At 39.6% G+C, this 17,690-nt stretch overlaps 1 protein-coding gene across 1 annotated transcript in view; it reads left to right on the forward strand.

Moving 5' to 3' along the window:
* Mettl8 (methyltransferase like 8) overlaps nucleotides 1–12,079 on the forward strand; it is a 112,391-nt gene extending 100,312 nt beyond the window's left edge. Inside the window, exon 12 of the mRNA XM_033756321.1 lies at nucleotides 11,875–12,079. The gene's annotated coding sequence lies outside the window, so the exon portion shown is untranslated. The remainder of the gene's footprint in view (nucleotides 1–11,874) is intronic.
* The last annotated feature ends 5,611 nt before the right edge of the window (nucleotides 12,080–17,690 follow it).

Here is a 17,690-nt window from a genome sequence, read left to right on the forward strand (position 1 = left end):
ATCTCAATCTCACATTCTGTTATTGTAAATGAGAAAGTAACCCTGAAGTGTCCACCCCTGTATTGGGGGCCATAACTTTCCTCTAACATCAAGTTGGCTGCCATTAGTTTCTAGGTGGAAATTTTTGGATGGAATTCTTTCTTAACTATCTCTCTCCAGTCCTCCAGTTTTCTTGGGGAAAAGAAGTAGGCCACAGCTTGTCTGTGCCTCATGGTCAAGAGAAAATACTTTCAGGTATCCAAAACTTTGAGTTCTAGGCTTAGCCCAGCCACTCTTGTTAGCTGTAGACAAATTAACCACATCTCCCTGGATCACGGTTCCTCATGGGAGCAAAAAAGGGTACTGCCTTCTCTGGTCTTTTAAAAGACTGTTTTGAACTAGACCTGGTGGCACACACCTGTAGTCCCAGCACTCAGGAGGCTGAGACAGGAGCATCACTGCAAGTTCAAAGGCAGCCCGGGTTACATAGTGAGTAACCCCAGTGGGTTACATAGTGGGTTTTACTATCTATCTGGAGTAGATAGTGAGACCCTATCTCAAAAAACCCAAAAAATAAATGAAAGACTTTTTTAGAGTACCAGGTAATATCATGGAAAGAGCAAAGGCTTTGGAGTCACCCAGTTCAGGTTCATACTTAATAAATAATATTTACTTAGCATCTGCTAAATGTCAGGCACTGCTGTTTCTGCCAGAGGTGCTCTCCTTGTGCTGGTCACATTTTAATGGGGCCCAATACCAGTTAGTCTGAGGACTTAGCCAATCATTTAGCCCCTCTAAGTTTTGTTTTCCCATTGGTAATGTGAGCATTATAATAAGATTTCAGATTTGCAGTCGAGATTATAAAAAATAGCATTTAAAGCACCTATTATGTAGTAGGAGCTCAATGCTATGTTAGTCATATGATGTAACATGTGACAAAACACTTTTTCAATTGCATGATTCTATCTAGATAAGGGAATTATTTTTCATCCATTCTCTGTGGCTTTAACATCACAGCTATCACAAAATTATACTATCAATTTCACACATTTTTTCTGTACCTTCTTAAAGGCAATGTCACTTATCAAAGAAATACAATTTGATTTTCTATTATGTATACATGGACTATCTACTAGGCTAGCTCTGGGTATGTGGAAATATATGAGACTTTCTAAGTCTTGCTTAGGAGTATGCAGTAAAAGCTTGGATTTCATCAGTGTTCTCATTTTGCCAGGCTTATTCATGTAGAGTTGAACACTGGAAGGAAGGAAGGAAGGAAGGAAGGAAGAGGAGAGAGAGAAAGAAAAGAAAACAGCCTTCTTCCTGGCAAGTGGGTGGGCCAAACTAAAGCTTTACCAGAGACCTGCAAATCTGACTCTAAGACCCTTGGCAATCTTACTCTACTCAAGACAAAACAGATGGTGAAGCACATGTTTCCTGTAGCTGCCCCAGAGGTAAAATTTTAACCTATCAGTCTCATTTCCAACTAGAGAAAATCAATCCAGTTATTTACTGTACCCAATGTGACCAGAGTTGTTACAGCTATTTGAGAGGATATAAATAAGAAGATACTCTAGGAGACATAAATCAATATGAGACATAACTCCTACCTTCGAGGCAGGATGTGAAATGTGTTCATTTATTTATTCAGCGAAAATCTATGTAATTACCATGGCCTTTGTGGAATTGTACTGAGTACTGAGAGAACCAAAATGATAGAACCAAAAGAGTAAGAAAATATTTATTGAGCACCTATTGTATACCAGGTACTGTTTACCACTTTACTTATCTCATATTTATTTTTCCATTAGCTTAAAAAAAATGAAGCCAGGCATGGTGGCACAGTCTTGTAATTCCACCCTGGGAGGCTCAGGCAGGAGGATCACAGTGCATGCCTAGCCTAGGCAATTTAGTGACTTAGCAAGACACTGTCTCAAAATTAAAACATTTTTTATAAAAGGATGGGGTCCTGGGGTGTAGTTCAAGGTGAAGGTCTTGAGTTCATTCTTCAGTAAAGTAAATAAAATTTAAAATCAAGGGCTGTCATCTTTGACCTCAAGGGGCTTGGGGTGTGGCAGGACAGAGAACAGCTACACACATTGTTGGAAGCAACATCAGGGAGGAACTGTTGCACCAGAGCTGGTGCACCCAGTAGAGGAGGGAATGGCTAACTGTCCCCAAAGAACAGGGCAGGTGCCACAGATGTGGAGGCATTCTAGTCATTAAGCCAGAGGAACACCTGTGAAAGGATTGGTGTGAGGCAGGGGTGCAGACGACAGACAGACAGGGCGGGACAGAAGGCACAGACTGACAGTGATGCCGGAGCTGCAGAAACCCCAGGCTCTCAGAGCATCAGGTTCCCCGCCCCTTCCACTATTTCCCCCAGTGCAGTTGCCTCAACTGAGAAGCTTTATTCCCCTAAAAGCAGGACACCAGGACACAGATTTCTAGCCCAATTTATGGTGCACTTGGGGTCTTATTTATAACTCACTATTTTACGAAAATACTTTTTTTGTTGTTGTTGTTCTGTGGTCTATCTGGGGCAGCAGCTGGTCTATCACTGAAGCCACTGTGGATCTTGACTTGCTTTATACTAAGGAAATTTAGGGTAAAAAAAATAAGAAGCAAACAGATCCCCTCTGTGTCTCGCCACTGGGTTTTGCTGGGTAGAGTGGCTTCTTCAGTCTCTCTTCTTTCATTTGGAAGGAGTTATAAGTTGTAGGTTAAATGTGAAGGTATCAAGCCAGATTGACTTACGTTCAAATTCCAGACTGGCCCCCTTCACTAGCTGGGTGATCTTTTACACTGAACATCTCCACCCAAGTTTGGAGGGTGGGATTGCACCCAGTCCTGAGAGATGAGATACAACTTTAAATTGGGAGCCCATTAAGGAAAAATTCAGAGAGGGATCCTTACCCCTGCTCTACTTGAATCAACAGGTATAGCCCAGTAATCACACCGCAGCTTTGGGCCCAAGGGAAAGAGAACAGCCACCCTGAGCTGGCTTTCGTATGCTCTCCATTGCCTAATTCAGCAAGCAGAACACCAGATCTTTGGGAAATCATTAGGAGGGTGCAAGAAATACTTTAACAGGCTCCTCAGCATCTGCAGGTCTGGAAGCATATTTAGAAAATAGCTTAATTTATAAATAGACTAAAGCTTTCCACTTACAATAACAATTATTATTAATTTGGGGAGCGTTTACACAAGGATCTATTTCAAGCACTTTATGAAATAACTCATTTAATCTTGTGGCCACCCTGTGAGGTAGGAACTATATCATCTCAAGTGTAAGATAAGGAAACTGAGGTGCAGACTGGGACAGTGGTTTTGCCAACCAACCTGCCAGAGCAGGGTGCCTCCTCAGAGATTGTGCCATGAACCAGTCTCTAGTTCCATAAGCCAAGTTCCTCCCAAATAATTATAATAATAACATTTTGTGTTCTAATTATAAAACTGAGTCATATAAGAATCTTTTTAAATCGAGAAAGGAGTAAAGAAGTCAAAATTATTTGTATTTTTATCACCCAGTGGTAATGTTTATTAATATTAGGTCTATTTCCTTTTGGAAATTAAATTACATGCATAACTCTTTTCATATAGCACAACACTATATGACTTTTAAAATTTAATGTTACAATTTGAGCACTTCCCATGTTATTAAATAGTCTTATAAGCCATAGATTTTAATGGGTGCAAATATTCTAATTATTTAGAGGTACCATAACTTACTTTAAAAATCTTGTAAAGTTGTACTGGTAGGTTGTTTCCAATGTTCCTGAGACTTCGGTGTTAGTTTTGTGAGGACCCTTTAGCCTGGCACTTTCAGGAACTGGCTGGTCTGTTTGAAGAACAGCTAATGTACTGAAAGGACTGTTGCTGTTCCCTGAGGAACACCCCAGAGTCCCCCAAGACAGGTGAGAAGTGTCTTGACTGCCTACTTTCCTACACAGAGTCCAGAATCTCATTCAGTTAAACTACAGCTTGCATATTTCCCCTTCTTTTATAAATAAAACATGGCTCTTATGAAGAAAACACAGCATAAAAATGAACAAAAGAGAAAATAAATTAACCCCAAATCACATCACTCAACTTGGTGTTTTAATCTGTCCACATTTTACACTATTTTGTTACCTGTTATTTTACTACACCACATATTACACACATTTTCCTGCTAATACATTTAGGTCATCATTCCAGATGGTAGCTCATCTCTGCCCCGCCCCTCTCCTGCCCTCAGCCCTAAGCCCAACAGTCACTTTTAACTCGTTTTATGTTTGCACGAATATAAAGTACTTTTTCTGCTTTTTCAATTTGCCACACCTATCACACTCCAGTTGCTGTACTGGCACCAAGGAGTCTACCTTCTACTTGAAGCAAACCCCCATGTTCTTGGGAAAAAACACAAAAAGAAATCTGTAAAACAGTGACCTAATATGATACTGCCAATAAGGGCATGTATGCAATAAGGAACTACGCAGGTGACTTCACCTTTTAACAGCCTATGGATCCAGGTTCTTCTGGTGTCTCTCTATCTCGAGTTGTTAGAGAAAGGGCCAGTTGAGGTAACTGGGCTCATGTTTGATGCTTCCAATGGAAAGTCTGACTTTCAAGGAGATTTTTCTACCTCACATTCTTTCTGACTTTTCCAGAAAAGGAGAGTAACAAGCTAAACCTAAGTTCATTTTAAATACATGTCGGAAGTCAGGAAAAATAGTCTGAGGCTCCCATCTTCCCAGACAATAAAAAATGGTTCTTATAACTAAAGAAATATAAATGCATGCTAAAATCACAATGGGTGAAAGCAGAAGATGAAGCCAGGTGTTGCAGTGTACACTTTGGTCTCAGCATTAAGGAGGCTGAGGCAAGAGGATTGCTCCAAGTTTAAGGCCAGTCTGGGATACACAGTGAATTGTGAAATGAAAGCCAGCATGAAATACATTGTGAGACCCTGTCTCAAAAAACAAACAAAGATAAGATAAAGAGTAATATATTGCTTATTGTAATGAAACTATTTTTCTTTTTCTTTCTTTTTTTTTTTTTGAGACAGGGTCTCATTTTTGTGTGATTCAGGTGGGCCTTGAAATCACTGTGTGGCTCACACTGGCCTCAAACTCACAGTGATCATTCTCAGCCTCCTGAATGTTGGGATTATGGGTGTGTGCCACCACACCCGGTAGGGATTTTTTTTTAATCACCAAAATTAGGTTTTTAAAAAAGTTATGAATACTATTAACATTGCTATCACTTCTGTTGCTCCTTTCTCTTGTATAATTCTTGTTTTCCATCTAATGTTAGTTTTCTCCTGCTGAAGGGCTTCTTCGAACATGTCGGATCTGCTGGTGAATATCTTTTTTTTTTTTTCCATCAAGTTTATTGGTACATTTTAGATATACAGTACAGTTATATTCATCATTGTGATCTTGTACCTTTTACATGATGCATCTTTGTTCTTATTTTTTCCCCATTCCCCTGCCCTCCCTTCCCTATTTACAAAGACTTTGTTTCCACTTTTTCCTTTTTTCATATTTTTTCTTTTCCCTTCTTTCCTTTCTCTTATCCTTCCCACTTCTCCTACTCCTTTAGACATTTTCCTTCTATTTCACATTATCAGTTATACAATTTGAACCTTATTTACACTTTTAGTTTTTCACACCATTCAGTATTTATCATTTATTTCACTTAAGAGTATATCCTCAATGTGCATCCATTTAACTATAAATGTTTCTACTTTCTCATTCTTTACTTTATGGCTGAGTAGTACTCCATTTTATTTTTTAAAAATACATCTTTATCCAGTCTCCAATTGATGGGCCAATGAACTGTTTCCAAGTTTTAACTATTACAAACTGTGCCACTATAAACTTGGGTATGTATATTTCGCTGTGGTATGATTCTTTTAATTCTTTTAATTCAGATACCCAGCAGAGGGTATCTGGGTCAAATGGGACCTCTAAACCCTAGTTTTTTGAGGTATCTCCATGTTGATTTCCACAGTGGTTGTACCAGTCTGCATTCCTGCCAACAGTGGAGAAGGGTTCCTTTCTCCCCACAACCCTGCCAGCATATGTTATTGGTTGATTTCTTGACAGCAGCCGTTCTTACTGGGGTGATATGGAATCTCAGTGTTGTTTTCATCTGCATGTCTTGAATGACCAGTGATGCTGAACATTTTTTCATATATTTATTTGCTGCTTTTACTTGTTTGTCTGAGAAGTGTCTGTTCATTTCAGAGGCCCATTTTTGAATCAGGTCTTTATATTTGGGGCATCTAATTTTTTTGTTTTATTTTGTTTTGTTTAGTTTTTTATATATTCTAGATAGTAGACCTTTGAGGAACAGCTGGCAAAAAACTTTGCCCCCATTGTAGGTTGTCTCTTAGCTCTGTTGGTGGTTTCTCTTGCAGTGCAGACACTTTTTAATAAGATGCGATCACAGTTATTGATTCTTTGTACTAGTTCCTGTGCTATTGAGAATTTGTTCATAAAGTCTTTTCCTATGCCAGTGTCTTCAAGAAGTTTGTTTCCATCCATTTTGAAGATGATTTCACTGGGTATAAAATTCTAGGTTGTTGGGGTTTTGTTTTGTTTTTTCTGTCAGTACTTTAAAAATGTTGCTTTGCAGGTTCTGGCCTATGTTGTTTCTGGCTAAAAGTCTACTGATCTATATCATTCTTATCTTTGTTTACTCCATATATACTGTATCTTTTTTCTTCCATCTGCTTTAAGATTTTTCTCTTTATCACTAGTTTTGAACTATTTATGATATACCACAATATAGTTTTCTTGTTTCTTTTGTTTAAGTTTGGTGTTTTTTCAGATCTATGGGTTTAGAAAGTTCATCAGACTTGAATACTTTTCATGTTATTTCTTTAAAATTAAACTTTTTTCTTCTTCTCTTTTTCCTATTGTGAATTGAGTTGTGTCTCCCCAAAATGAATACATCACAACAACCCCCCAGCATGTCTATTTGAAGATAGGACTTTTAAATAGGTAATTAAGGTTAACCATCTGGTTGTGCTGGTACCTGCCTGTATTCCCCGCTCTCAGGAGGCTGAGGCAGGAGAATCACCTGAAGTTCAAGGCCACCCTGGACTACATAGTGAGTTCAGGGACAACATGAATGAATAGCAAGACCCAGTCTCAACACCCCAGCCCCAGTGAAGGTTAAGTGAAGTCACAAATACGGAGCCCTGATCCAATAGGCTTTCAGTGTGTAGAAGAGGAGCTGGGATGAACACACAAAATGGGCTGCAAGATGCATTGCGAGAAGGTGAACGTCTGCCGGCCAAGGAGAGAAGCCTCAGGAGAATAAACCTGCAGCACCTGACCTTGGACTTCCAGCCTCCAGGACTGTGAGAAAATATATTTGTTTATGCCGCTGAGCCCATGGTATTTTGCTGTGGCAGCTCTAGCAAATTAAAATACTTTTGACTCCAGGTATAATATGTTAGGGTGCTCGCAGTTATTCCACTGCTTACTGAAGCTGTTTTCCCTCGGTTACTTTGTATGGCTGTATCTTCAAAACCACTAATCTTGTCTGCATGAATCTGTCACTATTCCCACCTGGTGTACTTTCATCTCATTGTATTTTCATTTCTGAAAGTTTGATTTGGGTATCTAAAAGGTTTTCATTAATGTATTCTCTTTTTTAGGGCAGTTTTAAATTTGTAGAAAAATTGAGACAGTGGAGTGGACTTTTGTTCCCCAAAATTCATACGTGGAAGCCTTAGCACCTAGAACGACTGTACTTAGTGGTGGAGACTGCAGGGAGGGGCCGCACTTAGGTGAGGTCACGAGGGTGGGACTTGTATCCTGCTGAGAAGGCAGAGGCGCAGAGCCCACCGCTCTCCTAGAGCACCCCCAGGGAAGGAGCCAGGGACTTCTGGGATCAGTGGGGAGAGGGTGGCCTTCTACACTTCAGGAAGAGTCTTCAGTAGAAACTAATGCTGACAGCACTTTGATCATGGGCTTCTAGCCTCTAGAACTTTAAGAAAATACATTTCTGGTGTTTAAGTCACCCAAACTGTGGGATTTTGTTACAGTGGCTGAGCTAACTTCTACAGAGTTCAAATATCTATTCAAGTCTCTGTTTCCAACTCTTTCAAGTATATACCAGCAGCGCAGTTTCAGGTAGTCTTGGGTTTAACTGACATACTGTTTTCCACAGTGCATAATAACTTTTTTTTTTTAATTGAGTCTATTGGTACATTCTACGTAGACAGTACAGTTACATTCATTACTGGGATCTTGTACCTTCACATGAGAGGCCTTGCTTCTCATTTTTTCCCCTTGTCCCCACCCTCCCTTCACTTCCCTCCTCCCCTCCCCACCTACAAACACTTTAATTCCATTTTTATATTTTCTCATATTTTTTCCCTTTCCCTTATTCCCCTTCCCCTACCCTTTTCACTGTCCCTACACCTTTAGTCCTTTTCTTTCTGTTTCACATTGCTAATTAACCCATTAGGATCTTGAGTACTATTTTAGTTTTTCACAGCAGAGAAACTATTCGGTATTTACACATGTGTGACTTATTTATTTCACTTAGGAGTATATCCTCAAAATGTACCCATTTACCTATGAATGAATCTATTTTCTCATTCTTTATGGCTGAGTAGTATTCCATTTTATAGAAAAGCCACATTTTCTTTATCATAATAACTTTTTAACAATCTCTTTCTCTGCTAGAATATAAGCTCTGGGAGGGCAGATTTAAACTGTTTTGTGTGTCTCTTACACAAAACATAGTATATGTTCAGTAAATATGTCAACGCCATAAAAAATGAATGAACTTACATTTGAGAATTAGTTGTAACAGAAACAGTCGAGGCAGTATAATGTGTTTTTTTAAAAAAGCAGAAGAATAGAAGAGTATTCATAATTATGCTATAAACTCACTCTGTGACTTCGACAAAATTAGAATAAGCCTCTTGGGCCAGTGTCTTCATCTGAATGCTAGAGTTGTGTGGAGTTATTTCATGCTTATTTCAACACTAACATGTCCTAGTTCTATGATTCTAAGTGCTGGAGTGCCTGATATCACTAGATGTGCATCTTTGAAAACACTACTGCTTAATGTCCTCTCTTAGGGATAAAGCAAAACAGGCCCCTGGTGGGCTGAACAGGATGTGGAAATGGCCAAAATCAGAAGGAATATCAATGACCACAACAATAAGCATAATATCAGTTTGGCTGGGGATGTTAGCTTAGTGACAAAGCACCTATCTGCCTAATGTGTGAGGTCCTGGTTCAGTCCCTAGTAATGAAAAAAATATATATCAGTCATCAAAATTAAGGTGCTCGGGCTTTAGGTAATAGCCAAGGATCACAAAAAGAGGTCAAGATATGGTTTGCAAAAGTAAACAACAAAGCTAGATGGTCATTGGCTTCATTATGTTGGCCATAGGCAGTGCTGGGCTTCAGACTTTTGCTCCAGGCTTCTCTATGTCTCACTCTTCCTAGCTATAAAATGGAAGTATGGTGGACCTTTGAGTTACAACCAGCCTGACATACGAACAACTTAAGTTATGACCAGAATTTTGAACTTATGACCAAAGTCTTGAGTTACAACCCAAATGCTAGCCACTTGTGCTTCCAGATGGTCTCAGATACAGATTTAGTCCTCAAAGAGTTCTGGAAGGAGCATTACAACATCCTTTCCTGTGTGGGGCTAATTGAGAAGTCCCAGCCAGTGTCTCTCTAAGGACACTGAAATCTGCCTGTACACAGATGAGAGCCTGTGAGAGCTTTGTAGAGAAGCCTGAGCTTTCAGTTGACCAACTTGAGTTACAACCAGCCCTTGGGAATGAATTGAGTTTGAGAGTCAAAGGTCCACTGTATTAGTTGCTACTTCATCTGTAAGGCTAGAGATAAATGGAAATTTTTTTGAAAAGGATCTGGGATGTAGCTTAGTGTAAGGTACATACTTAGCATGTTTGAGGCCCTAGGTTCAATCTCCACACACACACACACACACACACACACACACACAATTGAACAGAACCAGACCTTAGGGTTTCTTTTTTCTGGAATAATAATTTTTTTAAAATACCTAAATGTAAAATTTATTTAAGTTGGAGCAAATATAAAAATTAGTGATTTGGGCTGGGGATTTAGCTCAGTGGTTCCGCCGCCTGCCTTGCAAGGTCCTGAGTTTGATCCTCGGTACCATAAAACAAACAAACAAACAAACAAAAATTAGTGATTTGAGCAAAGAGTATATTAATTTTCATGTGTTGTTCTTACAACTGTTCTCTAAGCTTGAACTTGTGTCAAATTAAAAGTTATGAGTAAAAACCTATTTAGAAGGAAAGTGAGACAGAAACCAGAAGAGGACATAAAGGAGGTTGCCTACCTAGATGTCCCTCATCATCCCTGTTCCTAGACACCCTACTTCTCCGCTAACCATGAGATTTCCAGTAAGTTAAAAGCTGCTCCCGTTGTGGGAGACAAAGGTATTACTTCATTCTGGAAACCACTGATACGGGAATTTACCCAGAGCTCCTTCAGGATTGATTTTGTTTGCATAGATGAGCAAACCTAAGGCAAAAATCCAAATCATCGAGGTCTTCTGACTTGACTCACAAAATACTGCAAAAATACCAATGTATAAGTATCAACATCTCTAATTAGTCAATAGAAATTCAAAAGCCACACTTTTGGTCTTATCAGCTGATGAAAAATCCTCTGATTATACACTTAAACTTTGTGAATTTTACTGTACATCAATTATACTTCAATAATGTTAATTTTTTTAAAAAAAGAAAACTTAAAAATAAGTGATCCTTTTTTATTGCCTCAATGTTTTTATCTGGTTTAGGATCCCAGTAACTGTTATTGGTAATAAAAAAAATAAGTAACATAGGGCCAGGGATTTAGCTCAGCGGTTCCTCTGCCTGTCTTGCAAGCCCAAGGACCCAAGTTTGATCCCCGGTACCAGAAAAAAAAAAAAAAAGAGGAACATTCATTGATGGATACTTAACAGAGGACACTCAGAATGACCTAAACTGTCACCTTCTCTTTGTCAAGATAAATTAAAAATGAGAGAGACGTGTGGTTAATATAACAGTGTTTACTCCACTGGAGAGTGGCTATAGTGGAGTATTTGATCTGAAATGTAGAGTGGTATTAACTATGGGGGTCATTTTAGTTCAGATGTATCAACTCTCCTTTTTATTCTAGAGCAAATATTAGGGGGTTTAATGAATCTCAAGCTGTAGATATTTCTCAGGTCTATTTTTAAATGCACACTGGCTCTTTCCCAAAAAGAAGAGAAAAATCTACTGGCAGTAAAGCCTTTACCTTTTTCCATTGAATTTTCTGAGGAGATTTTTTTTTAAATCTTCAGAAAGCCCAGAACAGATGGAGCATTATGGAGAACACTGCAAAACAGAATACTTTTCAAAGTACTTAGGAGAAAATAAAGTGCTCAAAAAAGACCTTGTCTTAAAAAAAAAAAAAAAAAAAAAAAAAAGTTGACTACAAAGTATCAGATGTAGTAAATATTTGCCTTTCTTTGAAAGAACTGAAAACAATAAAAGCACAGTCACAATAAATTGTTCTCCAGGTTGGTTTGTAAGGCATCAGTCCAAAGGATTTTCAATCTGGAAAGTTTGTAGACTTCTTCCTGGCAGTAAGATAGTTGAATGATTTGGGTAATGTTTAAGAGAATTGATAAAATGTTGCTCATTAACATTCACTCTCCTTTTCTTAACAATAAAACTATTATTTAGATATCAGAAAAGTTAAATTTAAAACAATATAAACTCTCCAGGAGGGAAGAGGTAATGAAGGCAGTCCCAGGTACAGCGACCATATTTTGTGTTCATAATATCTGCTTATAGATAGATTGATAGGTACTAGCATCAGTTACCTGGCTTTTTTTTTTTAACAGGTAAAGGATGTGAGGCCCTCTGTGCAAGGCTGGAGGGCTCCAGGTGTTAGCTGTACTTCCTGGTTCACCATGACTCATTCTTTGCAGACTTCCTACCAAACCCCTGGGAATGAGCCTTTGGAAGGGAATATATTACCGCAGCCAGTGAAATAGACCAAAAAACTGTCATTCCCAGGAAAAGTACTAGAGAGAAGAATCACAAATGTGGCTGTGAATCTTTGCCAAACAGATACAGTTGGCTTTTTTTTTTCTTTTAACATCACATTTGACAAATCCTGAGTTTCAAAGGAAAGAGACAAATATGTTTCCTTTTTGTTATCAATAAAGGTATCGTTATAAAGCGATTAAATACTTGAGAATAAAATATAGAGGAATATGGCAAGCTATCATAAGGTAAGAAAGCAAATACAAAAAAGTCCAGTAAAAAAACAATAAAGGCAAAATCTTCCTTGAAAGGAGATTGGGAGTACATTTTTCTTGGCTGATGATTCCCTTTCACAAAGGGAAGAAAAATATGGCCAAACAAAATGGTAAGCCAACCATTGGTACTAATGAAGTTGTCAAGAGACCTTGAGACGGTCTTTTGACACCTGAGGCTATTTACCAAGCATAAAAAAGTGGCAAAAATGCTTTCAAAGTCACTTCATTATGATTCTCTTTAGTTCAGGAAATCAAACAGATGCTTACGGTTCTTAGATGAGGGGGCACTAAAAAGCATAAATATGGCGTTGTAATGAATCCAGAATTTTTGGAAACCATTGTGTCTGTGACTTTGAATGTTTGGAACTGGAGGATGATTGCAGAGATAATCTAAAAGTGATGGTCGGGCTTGGCTGCAAACGGCTGCCTGAAAGAAAATAAGGATCCTAGGAAACCCATCGCAGACCCCTAGGAGCTTCAGAAACCAGAGCAGTGTAATCATGTCATGTGTCTAAGAGAGTGCAGGTGATTTATTGTTTTGATCATCTGGCAAGCTTTCCTCTTCCTGGGGCAGGGTGTGATTCAAGATGGTGGGTCTATTCCAGGGCATGGGTCAGATGTCCCTGATCTGAAAAAGGCTCTCATGGCAACGACCTCTTAAGGTTATGATTTTTTCTTCTTGGCCAAAAAGGTGCTCAGAAAATAATGTCTTGTCTTCTGCTGTCATTGGGTAAGTATCATCTACCTATTTCCCTGTCTTTTATTATGTTCAGCAAATATTTTCTCAACTCCCTCTGTATGCCAGGTACTATAGTAGTTAATAAGGATAAAAGGGTCAATGAGACCCTCCCTTGTGGAGTTTACATTCTAATGAGAGTCCCAAATAAACAAGTCACAAATAAATATTTTAGATCATAAAACAAGCTCTAAAGAAAACAAGCAGAGTGCTGAAAGAATGAATTAAAAAGTGACTAAAACAAATGGAAGTCACCTTAGCTGGAGTAGGCAGGTCACACAGAGCCAAGTCTTGATGGATGACAAAGAGCTGGGCATGGGAGAGATAAAACAGCAACAGGGAAGGAAAGTGCGTTTCAGGTGGCGGGGACAGACAGTGCAGTGCATGAAGTTTCTAAGAAGAGGCCTGCTGCTCTCATGTGACTGGAGTGTGATGAGTCCAGTGAACTCAAGGAAGACTGATACTGGATAAGGCGGAGGAATAAGAAATTAGGCGTTTACTCTGAGTGCTCCATGAAATCGCTGGTGGCCTTTAAGCAAGAGAATAAGGTTTGACAGATTTTAGTAAGGTCACTTTAACTGTTACATGGAAAATGTACTGGAAGGGAACAAATCTGGCATCAGTAAGACCAATTAGGTGATGCGAGGTGATGGTGACTTACTCTGTCCCAACTGAGAGGCAGGGTCTCCATTCCCTCCCCTTTATCCTGGGACCTGCTTGTGGCTGCTTCCACCAGAGTGGAAATGCCTGAGACTTCCAAATGTAGGCCATGGAAGGCCACGCAGAGTCTGCGTTTTCTTCAGCATGGCTTGATCCACACGGGAGGAGTCCACCTACCCTGAGGCTGCCCTGCTTTGAGGGAGCCCAGGTCACAGGCAGTGATCATGCACAAATGTTCCAGTCAGCAGCCCCCGCTGAAGTCTCAGTTGGCAGCATGACGTGTCACCCCGTTACTCAGTTCCCCAGGCTCTGAGTCTTCCTGTTTAAATCTCAGCTATCACGGAGTCAAGACAAATCATTCCCACCATGCCCTGTCTGACTTCTGACTCGTTAAGAGTAGTGGCTTGTCAGTAGCAATAGTAACTGGAACTCTGGGAGAGGAGCATTTTTGAGGGTAGAAATGAAGCTACCAATGAAATCTGAGGACACACCAGTGGAAAAAAATCAAGGCATGACATCATTAGTTGCACATCTGAATGTAAGCAGACATCTAGGCTGGCATACAGCATGTGGGTCCTACTTAATCACCCAAGGCAGGAGACAAATGGAAAAGAGGGGCTGGTTCAAGACCTCCTTGAAGGAAGCCTAGTGTTTGAGGGTAAAGAAGAGAGGGGAGAGCCAGAAGAGGGAATTGAGACAGAATGCCAGAAAGGCAAAGCCCCAGATAATAATTTGTCACAACAGTTGAGAAGAATATTATTCCAGAACAAAAGAAGCAGTCATCTTTGTGGGAAAGTATTGAGAGTCAAAAAAGATAAAAGTGGCAGTTAGATTTGGCAGCAAAGAGATCACTTGTGACCTTGAAAAGAGCAATTTCAGTGGTAGTGGACGGTGCAGAAACATAATGGAAGTCCTGATCTCCTAGAGGAGGAAGAGCAGTATATTATCTCAGAAAAAGTCCGTCAGCCATGCCACGCGAAGCTGGTTTAAGGGCTACTGAAACTGCACAGGTTACCTGCTTAGAGGAACCGTGTACTGTGGTAAGCAGCCTATTCTGATATCCAACCGAATTGGGTTGAAACAGCCATTGGCAAACTATTCAAACTCATTGAGCTTCCATTCTTTATCAGTAAACTGTAGAGGAGTTAAAAATGAAGACAAAAACAATAACCTTCTTTGCTCTTAGGTGCTACAGTCTGAGCCCTGGAAGCTGAACTGGCGAAAGACAGGTTAGCAAGAGGAAAACAAAATTTACAAAAGCAAGCAATGCACAGACATGAGGGAGGTAACTTACAGCTATGGTTAGAACTGAAGCTTTTAATCGCTTCTCGGCCTTTTGGCTAAGATCAAGTGTAGAACTGAAGCTTTTAGAGCATCTAACAGAGACAGTGAATTTGTAGAGAAATGGCATCACATTTAGGCTTTTAGGAGCGGCAAACTGTGGGAAGGTAAATATGGAGAAGGAACTAATGGAAAATAAGGGCTATTTCAGTGAGGTTTATTATGTTGGTTATTCTTGATGATAAGATTTTAGAGTTATCTCAAGTGATTAAGAATCTAAGAGATGTCCAAATGGACATTTAAAAGTGGAAATTTATGTCCCACTTTTAGGCAAATAGAGAAGACATTTTGGCCTCTAATGTTTCTCAATTGTCTTCAGGTCCAAATAACCCCAGTGCCAAAGTGGCATATTTTGGGAGAAGATATTGCAATCACCAACAGGAATAAGAATAATAATACTTCTTCACAGTTGTTACAAGCACAAAGTGAGATAACACTTTTAGCACAGGACTAGATTATAGAAATTGATCAATGTTCATTCATTAAAAACATTTATTAAATACGTATGGTGTGCCAGACACTGTGCATGGTGCCTAGGTGACAAGAATGAGAAGCCTCAGGTCATGATCTTCAAAAATTTGCCAGGTCATAAGAAGAGAGACCAGCAGTAAACTGCATTATAGTCTTCACTGTGTCAGTGGGACTGTGACAAGGGAAGTACTCGAGTACATCTGATGGATCAAGAAGGGGTTTAAGGGTGAGTGTCATTTTATCTGTGACTTACAGGCATGGGTATGTGGGCTCGCCAGGCAGCAGAGCCGAGACGGTGTTCCAGGTAGAGAGAGCATCACATGTCAAGGTTTAGGAACGTTTCTGAGCATAGCAGGTTTCAGAACTGGAGGGAGCTGCATGTTCCTGGAGCCTACTCTGTATTGTGCAGGTGGAGTTGGTGGTGAAAAAGCGATGGAGACCAGCACAGCAGGTAAGAAGGAGGCAAAGGATGCAGGGCCTCATTTGTCATGCAAGAACTTCAAGGAGGAAGCACTAAAGCACTTGGTGACAAGGAAATGACAGAACTATTCTCACGCATGGAAGCTGAACTGAGAGTTTTCTGAGCTTTGTAAAAGGCCTTCATCTTTCCACTTTAAAAAGTGGTGCCTCTGACTGATGCTCTCGGCAGGACATGTGCTGTGATTTGTTTTTCCAGTTGTACCATGGAACTGGTCTCATTTGCTTGTAGGGAGGTATTTATGGGCCAAATGAACAGAACAGAGAATCCAGAAAAAGGCCATCTAGAAGAAGCAGTGAGTTAGCTTCCTATTCCTTTTATAAAGAATGATGTCAATGTTCTATGCAGCCATGATCCAAAAGTTACACCTAAGAAAACAAACAAATCACATAGAGGGAAAGCTAGTGAAGAAATGTGCCCAATGGTGATATGCTGCTGTATCTAGATTTTATGAGTGTTTGGTACTAATAGATTTATACATGTAAGATTTTGTATGCTTTCTTTTGCATTCTGAATTCATTTTTGTACACTTGTTATCAGCAGTTTTGCATTCTTCTTAAAGAAGGTTTTCTTTTTAATAGCAAAACAACTATTGGTGCATTTTAGGCATACATGGTAGCACTCATCATAGGGACTTCGCACCTGTGCACGGTACATCCGCCTTTTTCCCCTTCCCTCCTCCCCTCAGTCCCCTCTCCTCATGATGTACAGAAGCTTTGTTTCCATTCGTTCCTTCTATTTTCACTTTTTTCTTGTCCCTTCTTCCTTCCTTTCTCTCTATCCCTCGCCTGTTCCCCTTCCCATTTGAACATTTTCTTCCTCTTTCCCAGTATCTGTTACACATTTCAGTCCTTATTTCCCGTTTTGGTTTCTCACACCAAAGACACAATGCAGTAAATGTGTGTGTTCGATTTATTTCAGTTAAGGAAGGTTTTAAAAATTGAATCTGCTTTAGGTCCCACAAAGCCTGAACAACCTGCTGAGTATTGCACTATCCTTTATCAGTTTCTCTAAGCCTGCTTGCAACTGTGTAAATCGTTATTTTTTAAAACTCCCCTTGTTTTTGCAGTTTAGCCTACCATCTGTTTCCAGGACTATGACTGATACAACGATGTTCATATTAGTTATAATCTTTGTTCATCATTTATGACCTATAGCCCTTTGTAAGTATGAAGAAATTCACAATAATAAAAAGAATAGAATACCCTCATGTTCTCCATCAAGTAATGAATAGAAGAGTAATTCTTGCACTTCATTTCCTTCTTATCTTTGCTTGAAAATATCCTAGAGGGTTTTCTTCTAAGGAGAGATTACTAGAGGAGTGTTTTAATTTTTATTCACTTTTGGACCTCTCCACAGATCATATGGGAATTTTCAGGCATATCATGAAATGCCCACACTGTATTTCCTCAGCCACTCTTCTGAACCTCAGTATCCCATCATTATGAAACAAAAATGCATATCCTGGTATTATAGACAGCTAAGTGAGGTAGAAATATTATAGGCAGTCAGACAGGGATAGGCCCTCAAGGGAGTCGTTGCAAAGGACGAAAACACGTTACAACTATGGCTGGAGATGCATCTGCTGAAGGCCAGGCCTCAAGATAAAGACAGAATGACCAGGCCTACATACCTCCCCAAGGGATAAGCAATACATTGAAGATTATACTATAATTGGCATCACCTGGTCCAATAATGTCTAGATAGCTA

Source organism: Fukomys damarensis, unplaced genomic scaffold (assembly GCF_012274545.1).
Source record: "Fukomys damarensis isolate Sample0158 unplaced genomic scaffold, DMR_v1.0_HiC HiC_scaffold_26, whole genome shotgun sequence".
Taxonomy (NCBI): Eukaryota; Metazoa; Chordata; class Mammalia; order Rodentia; family Bathyergidae; genus Fukomys; species Fukomys damarensis.